Source organism: Ranitomeya imitator, unplaced genomic scaffold (assembly GCF_032444005.1).
Source record: "Ranitomeya imitator isolate aRanImi1 unplaced genomic scaffold, aRanImi1.pri SCAFFOLD_892, whole genome shotgun sequence".
Lineage (NCBI taxonomy): Eukaryota > Metazoa > Chordata > Amphibia > Anura > Dendrobatidae > Ranitomeya > Ranitomeya imitator.
In genome coordinates this window covers 1-21,336 of record NW_027194494.1, presented here as the reverse complement: position 1 = coordinate 21,336, position 21,336 = coordinate 1, and the positions used below count along the sequence as shown (strand labels likewise).

Below are 21,336 nucleotides of genomic sequence, written 5' to 3'. Positions count from 1 at the left end.
CCCGAACTGTCATTGAGAATGCATCCAGAGTTTCTGAAAATGTCTTCCTTGCGGCAATCTTTGGCTAGGTCTCCACAATGGGTGTCGGTTGTAGGCCTGGGTGCGTCTGAAATGGCCAACCATTTCAGGCCATCGCTTCTCGGCCTCCTATGGCTAAGATCAAGTGTAGTATCTGTTCTTATCAGTTTAATATCTGATACGTCCCCCATGTGGGGACCATATATTAAATGGCTTTTTGGAACAGGGAGCTGGAAATGGAGCTTGCTCTGTCCACTCCACGCATTGACCCGCTATTGCAGTCTCTCCGGGAACAGTGCACTCCTTCTCTGATCCGGTTTCTAAAAACAGATTGAATGGAAATTAATCAGCACAGTAAGTTGTCTTGGAACCCTAGATGGGAATTTATTTCAGGGTTGTTAAGGAAGCACATTTCACATGCCGCTGGCTGCCAAATGTAGCATGCTGCTCGATTTCACTTGCCTAATTGCAACATTTTGTGTGCCTTGCTTTCACCTCTGTATGTATGTATGTATGTATGTATGTATGTATGTATGTATGTATGTATGTCAAGCATTGCATTGCATTCAATAGGCAATCAATCAATCAATCAGGCAATCAATTTTCAGTCTTTCCTGGTTGCTGCCACAGGTGTGTTAAGATGTAGGCCTGAATTAGGCCTTTCTTACAGTGTAGCAAATATACTGTGCCATCTACAGAATTAGGCCCCTGCCTGCTGTCAGCACTTGGTATTTAAATTGAAGCATCCAATGAGTAGTTCTGCCATACATACCACATTTGTGACCACCGATCATGAATTCTTTTGGAAGACATTGTTTACCTCTTGTGGACCACCGACTTTGAAATGCGGTGTATGATAGGTATTTGAAAAAAAGGAAAACTGGTGTCTGTGCTGATCTCGAATCTGCTAGTCTTGTGTCTTGTAGATACACCTGTGTGAGGAGTATTCTAATGCTTTTGACCAACCAGGTGCGCTGCCTGCAGTCGATAGAATCTTAGCACGGAACCTTCACCTGCAGTCACAATGGGGATGGTGGGTGTGTCAAAGTGGGCAGAGTTATGCAGATTCAAAACGCGTTGGGCGCAGCTTCAACGAGCACACACAGACACACACAGCCAAACAACCGACCAAAACCCAAGCACACCCGAACTGTCATTGAGAATGCATCCAGAGTTTCTGAAAATGTCTTCCTTGCGGCAATCTTTGGCTAGGTCTCCACAATGGGTGTCGGTTGTAGGCCTGGGTGCGTCTGAAATGGCCAACCATTTCAGGCCATCGCTTCTCGGCCTCCTATGGCTAAGATCAAGTGTAGTATCTGTTCTTATCAGTTTAATATCTGATACGTCCCCCATGTGGGGACCATATATTAAATGGCTTTTTGGAACAGGGAGCTGGAAATGGAGCTTGCTCTGTCCACTCCACGCATTGACCCGCTATTGCAGTCTCTCCGGGAACAGTGCACTCCTTCTCTGATCCGGTTTCTAAAAACAGATTGAATGGAAATTAATCAGCACAGTAAGTTGTCTTGGAACCCTAGATGGGAATTTATTTCAGGGTTGTTAAGGAAGCACATTTCACATGCCGCTGGCTGCCAAATGTAGCATGCTGCTCGATTTCACTTGCCTAATTGCAACATTTTGTGTGCCTTGCTTTCACCTCTGTATGTATGTATGTATGTATGTATGTATGTATGTATGTATGTATGTATGTCAAGCATTGCATTGCATTCAATAGGCAATCAATCAATCAATCAGGCAATCAATTTTCAGTCTTTCCTGGTTGCTGCCACAGGTGTGTTAAGATGTAGGCCTGAATTAGGCCTTTCTTACAGTGTAGCAAATATACTGTGCCATCTACAGAATTAGGCCCCTGCCTGCTGTCAGCACTTGGTATTTAAATTGAAGCATCCAATGAGTAGTTCTGCCATACATACCACATTTGTGACCACCGATCATGAATTCTTTTGGAAGACATTGTTTACCTCTTGTGGACCACCGACTTTGAAATGCGGTGTATGATAGGTATTTGAAAAAAAGGAAAACTGGTGTCTGTGCTGATCTCGAATCTGCTAGTCTTGTGTCTTGTAGATACACCTGTGTGAGGAGTATTCTAATGCTTTTGACCAACCAGGTGCGCTGCCTGCAGTCGATAGAATCTTAGCACGGAACCTTCACCTGCAGTCACAATGGGGATGGTGGGTGTGTCAAAGTGGGCAGAGTTATGCAGATTCAAAACGCGTTGGGCGCAGCTTCAACGAGCACACACAGACACACACAGCCAAACAACCGACCAAAACCCAAGCACACCCGAACTGTCATTGAGAATGCATCCAGAGTTTCTGAAAATGTCTTCCTTGCGGCAATCTTTGGCTAGGTCTCCACAATGGGTGTCGGTTGTAGGCCTGGGTGCGTCTGAAATGGCCAACCATTTCAGGCCATCGCTTCTCGGCCTCCTATGGCTAAGATCAAGTGTAGTATCTGTTCTTATCAGTTTAATATCTGATACGTCCCCCATGTGGGGACCATATATTAAATGGCTTTTTGGAACAGGGAGCTGGAAATGGAGCTTGCTCTGTCCACTCCACGCATTGACCCGCTATTGCAGTCTCTCCGGGAACAGTGCACTCCTTCTCTGATCCGGTTTCTAAAAACAGATTGAATGGAAATTAATCAGCACAGTAAGTTGTCTTGGAACCCTAGATGGGAATTTATTTCAGGGTTGTTAAGGAAGCACATTTCACATGCCGCTGGCTGCCAAATGTAGCATGCTGCTCGATTTCACTTGCCTAATTGCAACATTTTGTGTGCCTTGCTTTCACCTATGTATGTATGTATGTATGTATGTATGTATGTATGTATGTATGTATGTCAAGCATTGCATTGCATTCAATAGGCAATCAATCAATCAATCAGGCAATCAATTTTCAGTCTTTCCTGGTTGCTGCCACAGGTGTGTTAAGATGTAGGCCTGAATTAGGCCTTTCTTACAGTGTAGCAAATATACTGTGCCATCTACAGAATTAGGCCCCTGCCTGCTGTCAGCACTTGGTATTTAAATTGAAGCATCCAATGAGTAGTTCTGCCATACATACCACATTTGTGACCACCGATCATGAATTCTTTTGGAAGACATTGTTTACCTCTTGTGGACCACCGACTTTGAAATGCGGTGTATGATAGGTATTTGAAAAAAAGGAAAACTGGTGTCTGTGCTGATCTCGAATCTGCTAGTCTTGTGTCTTGTAGATACACCTGTGTGAGGAGTATTCTAATGCTTTTGACCAACCAGGTGCGCTGCCTGCAGTCGATAGAATCTTAGCACGGAACCTTCACCTGCAGTCACAATGGGGATGGTGGGTGTGTCAAAGTGGGCAGAGTTATGCAGATTCAAAACGCGTTGGGCGCAGCTTCAACGAGCACACACAGACACACACAGCCAAACAACCGACCAAAACCCAAGCACACCCGAACTGTCATTGAGAATGCATCCAGAGTTTCTGAAAATGTCTTCCTTGCGGCAATCTTTGGCTAGGTCTCCACAATGGGTGTCGGTTGTAGGCCTGGGTGCGTCTGAAATGGCCAACCATTTCAGGCCATCGCTTCTCGGCCTCCTATGGCTAAGATCAAGTGTAGTATCTGTTCTTATCAGTTTAATATCTGATACGTCCCCCATGTGGGGACCATATATTAAATGGCTTTTTGGAACAGGGAGCTGGAAATGGAGCTTGCTCTGTCCACTCCACGCATTGACCCGCTATTGCAGTCTCTCCGGGAACAGTGCACTCCTTCTCTGATCCGGTTTCTAAAAACAGATTGAATGGAAATTAATCAGCACAGTAAGTTGTCTTGGAACCCTAGATGGGAATTTATTTCAGGGTTGTTAAGGAAGCACATTTCACATGCCGCTGGCTGCCAAATGTAGCATGCTGCTCGATTTCACTTGCCTAATTGCAACATTTTGTGTGCCTTGCTTTCACCTCTGTATGTATGTATGTATGTATGTATGTATGTATGTATGTATGTATGTATGTCAAGCATTGCATTGCATTCAATAGGCAATCAATCAATCAATCAGGCAATCAATTTTCAGTCTTTCCTGGTTGCTGCCACAGGTGTGTTAAGATGTAGGCCTGAATTAGGCCTTTCTTACAGTGTAGCAAATATACTGTGCCATCTACAGAATTAGGCCCCTGCCTGCTGTCAGCACTTGGTATTTAAATTGAAGCATCCAATGAGTAGTTCTGCCATACATACCACATTTGTGACCACCGATCATGAATTCTTTTGGAAGACATTGTTTACCTCTTGTGGACCACCGACTTTGAAATGCGGTGTATGATAGGTATTTGAAAAAAAGGAAAACTGGTGTCTGTGCTGATCTCGAATCTGCTAGTCTTGTGTCTTGTAGATACACCTGTGTGAGGAGTATTCTAATGCTTTTGACCAACCAGGTGCGCTGCCTGCAGTCGATAGAATCTTAGCACGGAACCTTCACCTGCAGTCACAATGGGGATGGTGGGTGTGTCAAAGTGGGCAGAGTTATGCAGATTCAAAACGCGTTGGGCGCAGCTTCAACGAGCACACACAGACACACACAGCCAAACAACCGACCAAAACCCAAGCACACCCGAACTGTCATTGAGAATGCATCCAGAGTTTCTGAAAATGTCTTCCTTGCGGCAATCTTTGGCTAGGTCTCCACAATGGGTGTCGGTTGTAGGCCTGGGTGCGTCTGAAATGGCCAACCATTTCAGGCCATCGCTTCTCGGCCTCCTATGGCTAAGATCAAGTGTAGTATCTGTTCTTATCAGTTTAATATCTGATACGTCCCCCATGTGGGGACCATATATTAAATGGCTTTTTGGAACAGGGAGCTGGAAATGGAGCTTGCTCTGTCCACTCCACGCATTGACCCGCTATTGCAGTCTCTCCGGGAACAGTGCACTCCTTCTCTGATCCGGTTTCTAAAAACAGATTGAATGGAAATTAATCAGCACAGTAAGTTGTCTTGGAACCCTAGATGGGAATTTATTTCAGGGTTGTTAAGGAAGCACATTTCACATGCCGCTGGCTGCCAAATGTAGCATGCTGCTCGATTTCACTTGCCTAATTGCAACATTTTGTGTGCCTTGCTTTCACCTCTGTATGTATGTATGTATGTATGTATGTATGTATGTATGTATGTATGTATGTCAAGCATTGCATTGCATTCAATAGGCAATCAATCAATCAATCAGGCAATCAATTTTCAGTCTTTCCTGGTTGCTGCCACAGGTGTGTTAAGATGTAGGCCTGAATTAGGCCTTTCTTACAGTGTAGCAAATATACTGTGCCATCTACAGAATTAGGCCCCTGCCTGCTGTCAGCACTTGGTATTTAAATTGAAGCATCCAATGAGTAGTTCTGCCATACATACCACATTTGTGACCACCGATCATGAATTCTTTTGGAAGACATTGTTTACCTCTTGTGGACCACCGACTTTGAAATGCGGTGTATGATAGGTATTTGAAAAAAAGGAAAACTGGTGTCTGTGCTGATCTCGAATCTGCTAGTCTTGTGTCTTGTAGATACACCTGTGTGAGGAGTATTCTAATGCTTTTGACCAACCAGGTGCGCTGCCTGCAGTCGATAGAATCTTAGCACGGAACCTTCACCTGCAGTCACAATGGGGATGGTGGGTGTGTCAAAGTGGGCAGAGTTATGCAGATTCAAAACGCGTTGGGCGCAGCTTCAACGAGCACACACAGACACACACAGCCAAACAACCGACCAAAACCCAAGCACACCCGAACTGTCATTGAGAATGCATCCAGAGTTTCTGAAAATGTCTTCCTTGCGGCAATCTTTGGCTAGGTCTCCACAATGGGTGTCGGTTGTAGGCCTGGGTGCGTCTGAAATGGCCAACCATTTCAGGCCATCGCTTCTCGGCCTCCTATGGCTAAGATCAAGTGTAGTATCTGTTCTTATCAGTTTAATATCTGATACGTCCCCCATGTGGGGACCATATATTAAATGGCTTTTTGGAACAGGGAGCTGGAAATGGAGCTTGCTCTGTCCACTCCACGCATTGACCCGCTATTGCAGTCTCTCCGGGAACAGTGCACTCCTTCTCTGATCCGGTTTCTAAAAACAGATTGAATGGAAATTAATCAGCACAGTAAGTTGTCTTGGAACCCTAGATGGGAATTTATTTCAGGGTTGTTAAGGAAGCACATTTCACATGCCGCTGGCTGCCAAATGTAGCATGCTGCTCGATTTCACTTGCCTAATTGCAACATTTTGTGTGCCTTGCTTTCACCTCTGTATGTATGTATGTATGTATGTATGTATGTATGTATGTATGTATGTATGTCAAGCATTGCATTGCATTCAATAGGCAATCAATCAATCAATCAGGCAATCAATTTTCAGTCTTTCCTGGTTGCTGCCACAGGTGTGTTAAGATGTAGGCCTGAATTAGGCCTTTCTTACAGTGTAGCAAATATACTGTGCCATCTACAGAATTAGGCCCCTGCCTGCTGTCAGCACTTGGTATTTAAATTGAAGCATCCAATGAGTAGTTCTGCCATACATACCACATTTGTGACCACCGATCATGAATTCTTTTGGAAGACATTGTTTACCTCTTGTGGACCACCGACTTTGAAATGCGGTGTATGATAGGTATTTGAAAAAAAGGAAAACTGGTGTCTGTGCTGATCTCGAATCTGCTAGTCTTGTGTCTTGTAGATACACCTGTGTGAGGAGTATTCTAATGCTTTTGACCAACCAGGTGCGCTGCCTGCAGTCGATAGAATCTTAGCACGGAACCTTCACCTGCAGTCACAATGGGGATGGTGGGTGTGTCAAAGTGGGCAGAGTTATGCAGATTCAAAACGCGTTGGGCGCAGCTTCAACGAGCACACACAGACACACACAGCCAAACAACCGACCAAAACCCAAGCACACCCGAACTGTCATTGAGAATGCATCCAGAGTTTCTGAAAATGTCTTCCTTGCGGCAATCTTTGGCTAGGTCTCCACAATGGGTGTCGGTTGTAGGCCTGGGTGCGTCTGAAATGGCCAACCATTTCAGGCCATCGCTTCTCGGCCTCCTATGGCTAAGATCAAGTGTAGTATCTGTTCTTATCAGTTTAATATCTGATACGTCCCCCATGTGGGGACCATATATTAAATGGCTTTTTGGAACAGGGAGCTGGAAATGGAGCTTGCTCTGTCCACTCCACGCATTGACCCGCTATTGCAGTCTCTCCGGGAACAGTGCACTCCTTCTCTGATCCGGTTTCTAAAAACAGATTGAATGGAAATTAATCAGCACAGTAAGTTGTCTTGGAACCCTAGATGGGAATTTATTTCAGGGTTGTTAAGGAAGCACATTTCACATGCCGCTGGCTGCCAAATGTAGCATGCTGCTCGATTTCACTTGCCTAATTGCAACATTTTGTGTGCCTTGCTTTCACCTCTGTATGTATGTATGTATGTATGTATGTATGTATGTATGTATGTATGTATGTCAAGCATTGCATTGCATTCAATAGGCAATCAATCAATCAATCAGGCAATCAATTTTCAGTCTTTCCTGGTTGCTGCCACAGGTGTGTTAAGATGTAGGCCTGAATTAGGCCTTTCTTACAGTGTAGCAAATATACTGTGCCATCTACAGAATTAGGCCCCTGCCTGCTGTCAGCACTTGGTATTTAAATTGAAGCATCCAATGAGTAGTTCTGCCATACATACCACATTTGTGACCACCGATCATGAATTCTTTTGGAAGACATTGTTTACCTCTTGTGGACCACCGACTTTGAAATGCGGTGTATGATAGGTATTTGAAAAAAAGGAAAACTGGTGTCTGTGCTGATCTCGAATCTGCTAGTCTTGTGTCTTGTAGATACACCTGTGTGAGGAGTATTCTAATGCTTTTGACCAACCAGGTGCGCTGCCTGCAGTCGATAGAATCTTAGCACGGAACCTTCACCTGCAGTCACAATGGGGATGGTGGGTGTGTCAAAGTGGGCAGAGTTATGCAGATTCAAAACGCGTTGGGCGCAGCTTCAACGAGCACACACAGACACACACAGCCAAACAACCGACCAAAACCCAAGCACACCCGAACTGTCATTGAGAATGCATCCAGAGTTTCTGAAAATGTCTTCCTTGCGGCAATCTTTGGCTAGGTCTCCACAATGGGTGTCGGTTGTAGGCCTGGGTGCGTCTGAAATGGCCAACCATTTCAGGCCATCGCTTCTCGGCCTCCTATGGCTAAGATCAAGTGTAGTATCTGTTCTTATCAGTTTAATATCTGATACGTCCCCCATGTGGGGACCATATATTAAATGGCTTTTTGGAACAGGGAGCTGGAAATGGAGCTTGCTCTGTCCACTCCACGCATTGACCCGCTATTGCAGTCTCTCCGGGAACAGTGCACTCCTTCTCTGATCCGGTTTCTAAAAACAGATTGAATGGAAATTAATCAGCACAGTAAGTTGTCTTGGAACCCTAGATGGGAATTTATTTCAGGGTTGTTAAGGAAGCACATTTCACATGCCGCTGGCTGCCAAATGTAGCATGCTGCTCGATTTCACTTGCCTAATTGCAACATTTTGTGTGCCTTGCTTTCACCTCTGTATGTATGTATGTATGTATGTATGTATGTATGTATGTATGTATGTATGTCAAGCATTGCATTGCATTCAATAGGCAATCAATCAATCAATCAGGCAATCAATTTTCAGTCTTTCCTGGTTGCTGCCACAGGTGTGTTAAGATGTAGGCCTGAATTAGGCCTTTCTTACAGTGTAGCAAATATACTGTGCCATCTACAGAATTAGGCCCCTGCCTGCTGTCAGCACTTGGTATTTAAATTGAAGCATCCAATGAGTAGTTCTGCCATACATACCACATTTGTGACCACCGATCATGAATTCTTTTGGAAGACATTGTTTACCTCTTGTGGACCACCGACTTTGAAATGCGGTGTATGATAGGTATTTGAAAAAAAGGAAAACTGGTGTCTGTGCTGATCTCGAATCTGCTAGTCTTGTGTCTTGTAGATACACCTGTGTGAGGAGTATTCTAATGCTTTTGACCAACCAGGTGCGCTGCCTGCAGTCGATAGAATCTTAGCACGGAACCTTCACCTGCAGTCACAATGGGGATGGTGGGTGTGTCAAAGTGGGCAGAGTTATGCAGATTCAAAACGCGTTGGGCGCAGCTTCAACGAGCACACACAGACACACACAGCCAAACAACCGACCAAAACCCAAGCACACCCGAACTGTCATTGAGAATGCATCCAGAGTTTCTGAAAATGTCTTCCTTGCGGCAATCTTTGGCTAGGTCTCCACAATGGGTGTCGGTTGTAGGCCTGGGTGCGTCTGAAATGGCCAACCATTTCAGGCCATCGCTTCTCGGCCTCCTATGGCTAAGATCAAGTGTAGTATCTGTTCTTATCAGTTTAATATCTGATACGTCCCCCATGTGGGGACCATATATTAAATGGCTTTTTGGAACAGGGAGCTGGAAATGGAGCTTGCTCTGTCCACTCCACGCATTGACCCGCTATTGCAGTCTCTCCGGGAACAGTGCACTCCTTCTCTGATCCGGTTTCTAAAAACAGATTGAATGGAAATTAATCAGCACAGTAAGTTGTCTTGGAACCCTAGATGGGAATTTATTTCAGGGTTGTTAAGGAAGCACATTTCACATGCCGCTGGCTGCCAAATGTAGCATGCTGCTCGATTTCACTTGCCTAATTGCAACATTTTGTGTGCCTTGCTTTCACCTCTGTATGTATGTATGTATGTATGTATGTATGTATGTATGTATGTATGTATGTCAAGCATTGCATTGCATTCAATAGGCAATCAATCAATCAATCAGGCAATCAATTTTCAGTCTTTCCTGGTTGCTGCCACAGGTGTGTTAAGATGTAGGCCTGAATTAGGCCTTTCTTACAGTGTAGCAAATATACTGTGCCATCTACAGAATTAGGCCCCTGCCTGCTGTCAGCACTTGGTATTTAAATTGAAGCATCCAATGAGTAGTTCTGCCATACATACCACATTTGTGACCACCGATCATGAATTCTTTTGGAAGACATTGTTTACCTCTTGTGGACCACCGACTTTGAAATGCGGTGTATGATAGGTATTTGAAAAAAAGGAAAACTGGTGTCTGTGCTGATCTCGAATCTGCTAGTCTTGTGTCTTGTAGATACACCTGTGTGAGGAGTATTCTAATGCTTTTGACCAACCAGGTGCGCTGCCTGCAGTCGATAGAATCTTAGCACGGAACCTTCACCTGCAGTCACAATGGGGATGGTGGGTGTGTCAAAGTGGGCAGAGTTATGCAGATTCAAAACGCGTTGGGCGCAGCTTCAACGAGCACACACAGACACACACAGCCAAACAACCGACCAAAACCCAAGCACACCCGAACTGTCATTGAGAATGCATCCAGAGTTTCTGAAAATGTCTTCCTTGCGGCAATCTTTGGCTAGGTCTCCACAATGGGTGTCGGTTGTAGGCCTGGGTGCGTCTGAAATGGCCAACCATTTCAGGCCATCGCTTCTCGGCCTCCTATGGCTAAGATCAAGTGTAGTATCTGTTCTTATCAGTTTAATATCTGATACGTCCCCCATGTGGGGACCATATATTAAATGGCTTTTTGGAACAGGGAGCTGGAAATGGAGCTTGCTCTGTCCACTCCACGCATTGACCCGCTATTGCAGTCTCTCCGGGAACAGTGCACTCCTTCTCTGATCCGGTTTCTAAAAACAGATTGAATGGAAATTAATCAGCACAGTAAGTTGTCTTGGAACCCTAGATGGGAATTTATTTCAGGGTTGTTAAGGAAGCACATTTCACATGCCGCTGGCTGCCAAATGTAGCATGCTGCTCGATTTCACTTGCCTAATTGCAACATTTTGTGTGCCTTGCTTTCACCTCTGTATGTATGTATGTATGTATGTATGTATGTATGTATGTATGTATGTATGTCAAGCATTGCATTGCATTCAATAGGCAATCAATCAATCAATCAGGCAATCAATTTTCAGTCTTTCCTGGTTGCTGCCACAGGTGTGTTAAGATGTAGGCCTGAATTAGGCCTTTCTTACAGTGTAGCAAATATACTGTGCCATCTACAGAATTAGGCCCCTGCCTGCTGTCAGCACTTGGTATTTAAATTGAAGCATCCAATGAGTAGTTCTGCCATACATACCACATTTGTGACCACCGATCATGAATTCTTTTGGAAGACATTGTTTACCTCTTGTGGACCACCGACTTTGAAATGCGGTGTATGATAGGTATTTGAAAAAAAGGAAAACTGGTGTCTGTGCTGATCTCGAATCTGCTAGTCTTGTGTCTTGTAGATACACCTGTGTGAGGAGTATTCTAATGCTTTTGACCAACCAGGTGCGCTGCCTGCAGTCGATAGAATCTTAGCACGGAACCTTCACCTGCAGTCACAATGGGGATGGTGGGTGTGTCAAAGTGGGCAGAGTTATGCAGATTCAAAACGCGTTGGGCGCAGCTTCAACGAGCACACACAGACACACACAGCCAAACAACCGACCAAAACCCAAGCACACCCGAACTGTCATTGAGAATGCATCCAGAGTTTCTGAAAATGTCTTCCTTGCGGCAATCTTTGGCTAGGTCTCCACAATGGGTGTCGGTTGTAGGCCTGGGTGCGTCTGAAATGGCCAACCATTTCAGGCCATCGCTTCTCGGCCTCCTATGGCTAAGATCAAGTGTAGTATCTGTTCTTATCAGTTTAATATCTGATACGTCCCCCATGTGGGGACCATATATTAAATGGCTTTTTGGAACAGGGAGCTGGAATGGAGCTTGCTCTGTCCACTCCACGCATTGACCCGCTATTGCAGTCTCTCCGGGAACAGTGCACTCCTTCTCTGATCCGGTTTCTAAAAACAGATTGAATGGAAATTAATCAGCACAGTAAGTTGTCTTGGAACCCTAGATGGGAATTTATTTCAGGGTTGTTAAGGAAGCACATTTCACATGCCGCTGGCTGCCAAATGTAGCATGCTGCTCGATTTCACTTGCCTAATTGCAACATTTTGTGTGCCTTGCTTTCACCTCTGTATGTATGTATGTATGTATGTATGTATGTATGTATGTATGTATGTATGTCAAGCATTGCATTGCATTCAATAGGCAATCAATCAATCAATCAGGCAATCAATTTTCAGTCTTTCCTGGTTGCTGCCACAGGTGTGTTAAGATGTAGGCCTGAATTAGGCCTTTCTTACAGTGTAGCAAATATACTGTGCCATCTACAGAATTAGGCCCCTGCCTGCTGTCAGCACTTGGTATTTAAATTGAAGCATCCAATGAGTAGTTCTGCCATACATACCACATTTGTGACCACCGATCATGAATTCTTTTGGAAGACATTGTTTACCTCTTGTGGACCACCGACTTTGAAATGCGGTGTATGATAGGTATTGAAAAAAAGGAAAACTGGTGTCTGTGCTGATCTCGAATCTGCTAGTCTTGTGTCTTGTAGATACACCTGTGTGAGGAGTATTCTAATGCTTTTGACCAACCAGGTGCGCTGCCTGCAGTCGATAGAATCTTAGCACGGAACCTTCACCTGCAGTCACAATGGGGATGGTGGGTGTGTCAAAGTGGGCAGAGTTATGCAGATTCAAAACGCGTTGGGCGCAGCTTCACGAGCACACACAGACACACACAGCCAAACAACCGACCAAAACCCAAGCACACCCGAACTGTCATTGAGAATGCATCCAGAGTTTCTGAAAATGTCTTCCTTGCGGCAATCTTTGGCTAGGTCTCCACAATGGGTGTCGGTTGTAGGCCTGGGTGCGTCTGAAATGGCCAACCATTTCAGGCCATCGCTTCTCGGCCTCCTATGGCTAAGATCAAGTGTAGTATCTGTTCTTATCAGTTTAATATCTGATACGTCCCCCATGTGGGGACCATATATTAAATGGCTTTTTGGAACAGGGAGCTGGAAATGGAGCTTGCTCTGTCCACTCCACGCATTGACCCGCTATTGCAGTCTCTCCGGGAACAGTGCACTCCTTCTCTGATCCGGTTTCTAAAAACAGATTGAATGGAAATTAATCAGCACAGTAAGTTGTCTTGGAACCCTAGATGGGAATTTATTTCAGGGTTGTTAAGGAAGCACATTTCACATGCCGCTGGCTGCCAAATGTAGCATGCTGCTCGATTTCACTTGCCTAATTGCAACATTTTGTGTGCCTTGCTTTCACCTCTGTATGTATGTATGTATGTATGTATGTATGTATGTATGTATGTATGTATGTCAAGCATTGCATTGCATTCAATAGGCAATCAATCAATCAATCAGGCAATCAATTTTCAGTCTTTCCTGGTTGCTGCCACAGGTGTGTTAAGATGTAGGCCTGAATTAGGCCTTTCTTACAGTGTAGCAAATATACTGTGCCATCTACAGAATTAGGCCCCTGCCTGCTGTCAGCACTTGGTATTTAAATTGAAGCATCCAATGAGTAGTTCTGCCATACATACCACATTTGTGACCACCGATCATGAATTCTTTTGGAAGACATTGTTTACCTCTTGTGGACCACCGACTTTGAAATGCGGTGTATGATAGGTATTTGAAAAAAAGGAAAACTGGTGTCTGTGCTGATCTCGAATCTGCTAGTCTTGTGTCTTGTAGATACACCTGTGTGAGGAGTATTCTAATGCTTTTGACCAACCAGGTGCGCTGCCTGCAGTCGATAGAATCTTAGCACGGAACCTTCACCTGCAGTCACAATGGGGATGGTGGGTGTGTCAAAGTGGGCAGAGTTATGCAGATTCAAAACGCGTTGGGCGCAGCTTCAACGAGCACACACAGACACACACAGCCAAACAACCGACCAAAACCCAAGCACACCCGAACTGTCATTGAGAATGCATCCAGAGTTTCTGAAAATGTCTTCCTTGCGGCAATCTTTGGCTAGGTCTCCACAATGGGTGTCGGTTGTAGGCCTGGGTGCGTCTGAAATGGCCAACCATTTCAGGCCATCGCTTCTCGGCCTCCTATGGCTAAGATCAAGTGTAGTATCTGTTCTTATCAGTTTAATATCTGATACGTCCCCCATGTGGGGACCATATATTAAATGGCTTTTTGGAACAGGGAGCTGGAAATGGAGCTTGCTCTGTCCACTCCACGCATTGACCCGCTATTGCAGTCTCTCCGGGAAACAGTGCACTCCTTCTCTGATCCGGTTTCTAAAAACAGATTGAATGGAAATTAATCAGCACAGTAAGTTGTCTTGGAACCCTAGATGGGAATTTATTTCAGGGTTGTTAAGGAAGCACATTTCACATGCCGCTGGCTGCCAAATGTAGCATGCTGCTCGATTTCACTTGCCTAATTGCAACATTTTGTGTGCCTTGCTTTCACCTCTGTATGTATGTATGTATGTATGTATGTATGTATGTATGTATGTATGTATGTCAAGCATTGCATTGCATTCAATAGGCAATCAATCAATCAATCAGGCAATCAATTTTCAGTCTTTCCTGGTTGCTGCCACAGGTGTGTTAAGATGTAGGCCTGAATTAGGCCTTTCTTACAGTGTAGCAAATATACTGTGCCATCTACAGAATTAGGCCCCTGCCTGCTGTCAGCACTTGGTATTTAAATTGAAGCATCCAATGAGTAGTTCTGCCATACATACCACATTTGTGACCACCGATCATGAATTCTTTTGGAAGACATTGTTTACCTCTTGTGGACCACCGACTTTGAAATGCGGTGTATGATAGGTATTTGAAAAAAGGAAAACTGGTGTCTGTGCTGATCTCGAATCTGCTAGTCTTGTGTCTTGTAGATACACCTGTGTGAGGAGTATTCTAATGCTTTTGACCAACCAGGTGCGCTGCCTGCAGTCGATAGAATCTTAGCACGGAACCTTCACCTGCAGTCACAATGGGGATGGTGGGTGTGTCAAAGTGGGCAGAGTTATGCAGATTCAAAACGCGTTTGGGCGCAGCTTCAACGAGCACACACAGACACACACAGCCAAACAACCGACCAAAACCCAAGCACACCCGAACTGTCATTGAGAATGCATCCAGAGTTTCTGAAAATGTCTTCCTTGCGGCAATCTTTGGCTAGGTCTCCACAATGGGTGTCGGTTGTAGGCCTGGGTGCGTCTGAAATGGCCAACCATTTCAGGCCATCGCTTCTCGGCCTCCTATGGCTAAGATCAAGTGTAGTATCTGTTCTTATCAGTTTAATATCTGATACGTCCCCCATGTGGGGACCATATATTAAATGGCTTTTTGGAACAGGGAGCTGGAAATGGAGCTTGCTCTGTCCACTCCACGCATTGACCCGCTATTGCAGTCTCTCCGGGAACAGTGCACTCCTTCTCTGATCCGGTTTCTAAAAACAGATTGAATGGAAATTAATCAGCACAGTAAGTTGTCTTGGAACCCTAGATGGGAATTTATTTCAGGGTTGTTAAGGAAGCACATTTCACATGCCGCTGGCTGCCAAATGTAGCATGCTGCTCGATTTCACTTGCCTAATTGCAACATTTTGTGTGCCTTGCTTTCACCTCTGTATGTATGTATGTATGTATGTATGTATGTATGTATGTATGTATGTATGTCAAGCATTGCATTGCATTCAATAGGCAATCAATCAATCAATCAGGCAATCAATTTTCAGTCTTTCCTGCAAGCATTGCATTGCATTCAATAGGCAATCAATCAATCAATCAGGCAATCAATTTTCAGTCTTTCCTGGTTGCTGCCACAGGTGTGTTAAGATGTAGGCCTGAATTAGGCCTTTCTTACAGTGTAGCAAATATACTGTGCCATCTACAGAATTAGGCCCCTGCCTGCTGTCAGCACTTGGTATTTAAATTGAAGCATCCAATGAGTAGTTCTGCCATACATACCACATTTGTGACCACCGATCATGAATTCTTTTGGAAGACATTGTTTACCTCTTGTGGACCACCGACTTTGAAATGCGGTGTATGATAGGTATTTGAAAAAAAGGAAAACTGGTGTCTGTGCTGATCTCGAATCTGCTAGTCTTGTGTCTTGTAGATACACCTGTGTGAGGAGTATTCTAATGCTTTTGACCAACCAGGTGCGCTGCCTGCAGTCGATAGAATCTTAGCACGGAACCTTCACCTGCAGTCACAATGGGGATGGTGGGTGTGTCAAAGTGGGCAGAGTTATGCAGATTCAAAACGCGTTGGGCGCAGCTTCAACGAGCACACACAGACACACACAGCCAAACAACCGACCAAAACCCAAGCACACCCGAACTGTCATTGAGAATGCATCCAGAGTTTCTGAAAATGTCTTCCTTGCGGCAATCTTTGGCTCGGTCTCCACAATGGGTGTCGGTTGTAGGCCTGGGTGCGTCTGAAATGGCCAACCATTTCAGGCCATCGCTTCTCGGCCTCCTATGGCTAAGATCAAGTGTAGTATCTGTTCTTATCAGTTTAATATCTGATACGTCCCCCATGTGGGGACCATATATTAAATGGCTTTTTGGAACAGGGAGCTGGAAATGGAGCTTGCTCAGTCCACTCCACGCATTGACCCGCTATTGCAGTCTCTCCGGGAACAGTGCACTCCTTCTCTGATCCGGTTTCTAAAAACAGATTGAATGGAAATTAGTCAGCACAGCAAGTTGTCTTGGAACCCTAGATGGGAATTTATTTCAGGGTTGTTAAGGAAGCACATTTCACATGCCGCTGGCTGCCAAATGTAGCATGCTGCTCGATTTCACTTGCCTAATTGCAACATTTTGTGTGCCTTGCTTTCACCTCTGTATGTATGTATGTATGTATGTATGTATGTATGTATGTATGTATGTATGTATGTATGTCAAGCATTGCATTGCATTCAATAGGCAATCAATCAATCAATCAGGCAATCAATTTTCAGTCTTTCCTGGTTGCTGCCACAGGTGTGTTAAGATGTAGGCCTGAATTAGGCCTTTCTTACAGTGTAGCAAATATACTGTGCCATCTACAGAATTAGGCCCCTGCCTGCTGTCAGCACTTGGTATTTAAATTGAAGCATCCAATGAGTAGTTCTGCCATACATACCACATTTGTGACCACCGATCATGAATTCTTTTGGAAGACATTGTTTACCTCTTGTGGACCACCGACTTTGAAATGCGGTGTATGATAGGTATTTGAAAAAAAGGAAAACTGGTGTCTGTGCTGATCTCGAATCTGCTAGTCTTGTGTCTTGTAGATACACCTGTGTGAGGAGTATTCTAATGCTTTTGACCAACCAGGTGCGCTGCCTGCAGTCGATAGAATCTTAGCACGGAACCTTCACCTGCAGTCACAATGGGGATGGTGGGTGTGTCAAAGTGGGCAGAGTTATGCAGATTCAAAACGCGTTGGGCGCAGCTTCAACGAGCACACACAGACACACACAGCCAAACAACCGACCAAAACCCAAGCACACCCGAACTGTCATTGAGAATGCATCCAGAGTTTCTGAAAATGTCTTCCTTGCGGCAATCTTTGGCTCGGTCTCCACAATGGGTGTCGGTTGTAGGCCTGGGTGCGTCTGAAATGGCCAACCATTTCAGGCCATCGCTTCTCGGCCTCCTATGGCTAAGATCAAGTGTAGTATCTGTTCTTATCAGTTTAATATCTGATACGTCCCCCATGTGGGGACCATATATTAAATGGCTTTTTGGAACAGGGAGCTGGAAATGGAGCTTGCTCAGTCCACTCCACGCATTGACCCGCTATTGCAGTCTCTCCGGGAACAGTGCACTCCTTCTCTGATCCGGTTTCTAAAAACAGATTGAATGGAAATTAGTCAGCACAGCAAGTTGTCTTGGAACCCTAGATGGGAATTTATTTCAGGGTTGTTAAGGAAGCACATTTCACATGCCGCTGGCTGCCAAATGTAGCATGCTGCTCGATTTCACTTGCCTAATTGCAACATTTTGTGTGCCTTGCTTTCACCTCTGTATGTATGTATGTATGTATGTATGTATGTATGTATGTATGTATGTATGTATGTATGTCAAGCATTGCATTGCATTCAATAGGCAATCAATCAATCAATCAGGCAATCAATTTTCAGTCTTTCCTGGTTGCTGCCACAGGTGTGTTAAGATGTAGGCCTGAATTAGGCCTTTCTTACAGTGTAGCAAATATACTGTGCCATCTACAGAATTAGGCCCCTGCCTGCTGTCAGCACTTGGTATTTAAATTGAAGCATCCAATGAGTAGTTCTGCCATACATACCACATTTGTGACCACCGATCATGAATTCTTTTGGAAGACATTGTTTACCTCTTGTGGACCACCGACTTTGAAATGCGGTGTATGATAGGTATTTGAAAAAAAGGAAAACTGGTGTCTGTGCTGATCTCGAATCTGCTAGTCTTGTGTCTTGTAGATACACCTGTGTGAGGAGTATTCTAATGCTTTTGACCAACCAGGTGCGCTGCCTGCAGTCGATAGAATCTTAGCACGGAACCTTCACCTGCAGTCACAATGGGGATGGTGGGTGTGTCAAAGTGGGCAGAGTTATGCAGATTCAAAACGCGTTGGGCGCAGCTTCAACGAGCACACACAGACACACACAGCCAAACAACCGACCAAAACCCAAGCACACCCGAACTGTCATTGAGAATGCATCCAGAGTTTCTGAAAATGTCTTCCTTGCGGCAATCTTTGGCTCGGTCTCCACAATGGGTGTCGGTTGTAGGCCTGGGTGCGTCTGAAATGGCCAACCATTTCAGGCCATCGCTTCTCGGCCTCCTATGGCTAAGATCAAGTGTAGTATCTGTTCTTATCAGTTTAATATCTGATACGTCCCCCATGTGGGGACCATATATTAAATGGCTTTTTGGAACAGGGAGCTGGAAATGGAGCTTGCTCAGTCCACTCCACGCATTGACCCGCTATTGCAGTCTCTCCGGGAACAGTGCACTCCTTCTCTGATCCGGTTTCTAAAAACAGATTGAATGGAAATTAGTCAGCACAGCAAGTTGTCTTGGAACCCTAGATGGGAATTTATTTCAGGGTTGTTAAGGAAGCACATTTCACATGCCGCTGGCTGCCAAATGTAGCATGCTGCTCGATTTCACTTGCCTAATTGCAACATTTTGTGTGCCTTGCTTTCACCTCTGTATGTATGTATGTATGTATGTATGTATGTATGTATGTATGTATGTATGTATGTATGTCAAGCATTGCATTGCATTCAATAGGCAATCAATCAATCAATCAGGCAATCAATTTTCAGTCTTTCCTGGTTGCTGCCACAGGTGTGTTAAGATGTAGGCCTGAATTAGGCCTTTCTTACAGTGTAGCAAATATACTGTGCCATCTACAGAATTAGGCCCCTGCCTGCTGTCAGCACTTGGTATTTAAATTGAAGCATCCAATGAGTAGTTCTGCCATACATACCACATTTGTGACCACCGATCATGAATTCTTTTGGAAGACATTGTTTACCTCTTGTGGACCACCGACTTTGAAATGCGGTGTATGATAGGTATTTGAAAAAAAGGAAAACTGGTGTCTGTGCTGATCTCGAATCTGCTAGTCTTGTGTCTTGTAGATACACCTGTGTGAGGAGTATTCTAATGCTTTTGACCAACCAGGTGCGCTGCCTGCAGTCGATAGAATCTTAGCACGGAACCTTCACCTGCAGTCACAATGGGGATGGTGGGTGTGTCAAAGTGGGCAGAGTTATGCAGATTCAAAACGCGTTGGGCGCAGCTTCAACGAGCACACACAGACACACACAGCCAAACAACCGACCAAAACCCAAGCACACCCGAACTGTCATTGAGAATGCATCCAGAGTTTCTGAAAATGTCTTCCTTGCGGCAATCTTTGGCTCGGTCTCCACAATGGGTGTCGGTTGTAGGCCTGGGTGCGTCTGAAATGGCCAACCATTTCAGGCCATCGCTTCTCGGCCTCCTATGGCTAAGATCAAGTGTAGTATCTGTTCTTATCAGTTTAATATCTGATACGTCCCCCATGTGGGGACCATATATTAAATGGCTTTTTGGAACAGGGAGCTGGAAATGGAGCTTGCTCAGTCCACTCCACGCATTGACCCGCTATTGCAGTCTCTCCGGGAACAGTGCACTCCTTCTCTGATCCGGTTTCTAAAAACAGATTGAATGGGAAATTAGTCAGCACAGCAAGTTGTCTTGGAACCCTAGATGGGAATTTATTTCAGGGTTGTTAAGGAAGCACATTTCACATGCCGCTGGCTGCCAAATGTAGCATGCTGCTCGATTTCACTTGCCTAATTGCAACATTTTGTGTGCCTTGCTTTCACCTCTGTATGTATGTATGTATGTATGTATGTATGTATGTATGTATGTATGTATGTATGTATGTCAAGCATTGCATTGCATTCAATAGGCAATCAATCAATCAATCAGGCAATCAATTTTCAGTCTTTCCTGGTTGCTGCCACAGGTGTGTTAAGATGTAGGCCTGAATTAGGCCTTTCTTACAGTGTAGCAAATATACTGTGCCATCTACAGAATTAGGCCCCTGCCTGCTGTCAGCACTTGGTATTTAAATTGAAGCATCCAATGAGTAGTTCTGCCATACATACCACATTTGTGACCACCGATCATGAATTCTTTTGGAAGACATTGTTTACCTCTTGTGGACCACCGACTTTGAAATGCGGTGTATGATAGGTATTTGAAAAAAAGGAAAACTGGTGTCTGTGCTGATCTCGAATCTGCTAGTCTTGTGTCTTGTAGATACACCTGTGTGAGGAGTATTCTAATGCTTTTGACCAACCAGGTGCGCTGCCTGCAGTCGATAGAATCTTAGCACGGAACCTTCACCTGCAGTCACAATGGGGATGGTGGGTGTGTCAAGTGGGCAGAGTTATGCAGATTCAAAACGCGTTGGGCGCAGCTTCAACGAGCACACACAGACACACACAGCCAAACAACCGACCAAAACCCAAGCACACCCGAACTGTCATTGAGAATGCATCCAGAGTTTCTGAAAATGTCTTCCTTGCGGCAATCTTTGGCTCGGTCTCCACAATGGGTGTCGGTTGTAGGCCTGGGTGCGTCTGAAATGGCCAACCATTTCAGGCCATCGCTTCTCGGCCTCCTATGGCTAAGATCAAGTGTAGTATCTGTTCTTATCAGTTTAATATCTGATACGTCCCCCATGTGGGGACCATATATTAAATGGCTTTTTGGAACAGGGAGCTGGAAATGGAGCTTGCTCAGTCCACTCCACGCATTGACCCGCTATTGCAGTCTCTCCGGGAACAGTGCACTCCTTCT

General features: G+C 44.8%; 19 non-coding genes across 19 annotated transcripts; all 19 read left to right on the top strand.

Moving 5' to 3' along the window:
* The first annotated feature begins 131 nt into the window (after positions 1-131).
* On the top strand, positions 132-324 carry LOC138655138 (U2 spliceosomal RNA). The gene has a single exon (XR_011316708.1). It is a non-coding gene; the product is annotated as a U2 spliceosomal RNA (small nuclear RNA).
* Positions 325-1,293: 969 nt separating this feature from the next.
* LOC138655137 (U2 spliceosomal RNA) lies at positions 1,294-1,486 on the top strand. Its single transcript, XR_011316707.1, has one exon. It is a non-coding gene; the product is annotated as a U2 spliceosomal RNA (small nuclear RNA).
* A 969-nt stretch (positions 1,487-2,455) lies between these two features.
* On the top strand, positions 2,456-2,648 carry LOC138655136 (U2 spliceosomal RNA). The gene has a single exon (XR_011316706.1). It is a non-coding gene; the product is annotated as a U2 spliceosomal RNA (small nuclear RNA).
* Positions 2,649-3,613: 965 nt separating this feature from the next.
* On the top strand, positions 3,614-3,806 carry LOC138655135 (U2 spliceosomal RNA). The gene has a single exon (XR_011316705.1). It is a non-coding gene; the product is annotated as a U2 spliceosomal RNA (small nuclear RNA).
* A 969-nt stretch (positions 3,807-4,775) lies between these two features.
* Positions 4,776-4,968, top strand: LOC138655134 (U2 spliceosomal RNA). Its single transcript, XR_011316704.1, has one exon. It is a non-coding gene; the product is annotated as a U2 spliceosomal RNA (small nuclear RNA).
* A 969-nt stretch (positions 4,969-5,937) lies between these two features.
* LOC138655133 (U2 spliceosomal RNA) lies at positions 5,938-6,130 on the top strand. The gene has a single exon (XR_011316703.1). It is a non-coding gene; the product is annotated as a U2 spliceosomal RNA (small nuclear RNA).
* A 969-nt stretch (positions 6,131-7,099) lies between these two features.
* LOC138655132 (U2 spliceosomal RNA) lies at positions 7,100-7,292 on the top strand. Its single transcript, XR_011316702.1, has one exon. It is a non-coding gene; the product is annotated as a U2 spliceosomal RNA (small nuclear RNA).
* Positions 7,293-8,261: 969 nt separating this feature from the next.
* On the top strand, positions 8,262-8,454 carry LOC138655150 (U2 spliceosomal RNA). The gene has a single exon (XR_011316719.1). It is a non-coding gene; the product is annotated as a U2 spliceosomal RNA (small nuclear RNA).
* Positions 8,455-9,423: 969 nt separating this feature from the next.
* Positions 9,424-9,616, top strand: LOC138655149 (U2 spliceosomal RNA). The gene has a single exon (XR_011316718.1). It is a non-coding gene; the product is annotated as a U2 spliceosomal RNA (small nuclear RNA).
* A 969-nt stretch (positions 9,617-10,585) lies between these two features.
* Positions 10,586-10,778, top strand: LOC138655148 (U2 spliceosomal RNA). The gene has a single exon (XR_011316717.1). It is a non-coding gene; the product is annotated as a U2 spliceosomal RNA (small nuclear RNA).
* Positions 10,779-11,747: 969 nt separating this feature from the next.
* LOC138655145 (U2 spliceosomal RNA) lies at positions 11,748-11,939 on the top strand. Its single transcript, XR_011316715.1, has one exon. It is a non-coding gene; the product is annotated as a U2 spliceosomal RNA (small nuclear RNA).
* A 967-nt stretch (positions 11,940-12,906) lies between these two features.
* Positions 12,907-13,099, top strand: LOC138655142 (U2 spliceosomal RNA). Its single transcript, XR_011316712.1, has one exon. It is a non-coding gene; the product is annotated as a U2 spliceosomal RNA (small nuclear RNA).
* A 969-nt stretch (positions 13,100-14,068) lies between these two features.
* On the top strand, positions 14,069-14,262 carry LOC138655147 (U2 spliceosomal RNA). The gene has a single exon (XR_011316716.1). It is a non-coding gene; the product is annotated as a U2 spliceosomal RNA (small nuclear RNA).
* Positions 14,263-15,231: 969 nt separating this feature from the next.
* On the top strand, positions 15,232-15,424 carry LOC138655131 (U2 spliceosomal RNA). Its single transcript, XR_011316701.1, has one exon. It is a non-coding gene; the product is annotated as a U2 spliceosomal RNA (small nuclear RNA).
* A 1,037-nt stretch (positions 15,425-16,461) lies between these two features.
* On the top strand, positions 16,462-16,654 carry LOC138655144 (U2 spliceosomal RNA). Its single transcript, XR_011316714.1, has one exon. It is a non-coding gene; the product is annotated as a U2 spliceosomal RNA (small nuclear RNA).
* Positions 16,655-17,631: 977 nt separating this feature from the next.
* Positions 17,632-17,824, top strand: LOC138655143 (U2 spliceosomal RNA). The gene has a single exon (XR_011316713.1). It is a non-coding gene; the product is annotated as a U2 spliceosomal RNA (small nuclear RNA).
* A 977-nt stretch (positions 17,825-18,801) lies between these two features.
* LOC138655141 (U2 spliceosomal RNA) lies at positions 18,802-18,994 on the top strand. Its single transcript, XR_011316711.1, has one exon. It is a non-coding gene; the product is annotated as a U2 spliceosomal RNA (small nuclear RNA).
* Positions 18,995-19,971: 977 nt separating this feature from the next.
* On the top strand, positions 19,972-20,164 carry LOC138655140 (U2 spliceosomal RNA). The gene has a single exon (XR_011316710.1). It is a non-coding gene; the product is annotated as a U2 spliceosomal RNA (small nuclear RNA).
* Positions 20,165-21,141: 977 nt separating this feature from the next.
* LOC138655139 (U2 spliceosomal RNA) lies at positions 21,142-21,334 on the top strand. The gene has a single exon (XR_011316709.1). It is a non-coding gene; the product is annotated as a U2 spliceosomal RNA (small nuclear RNA).
* Positions 21,335-21,336: the final 2 nt, after the last annotated feature.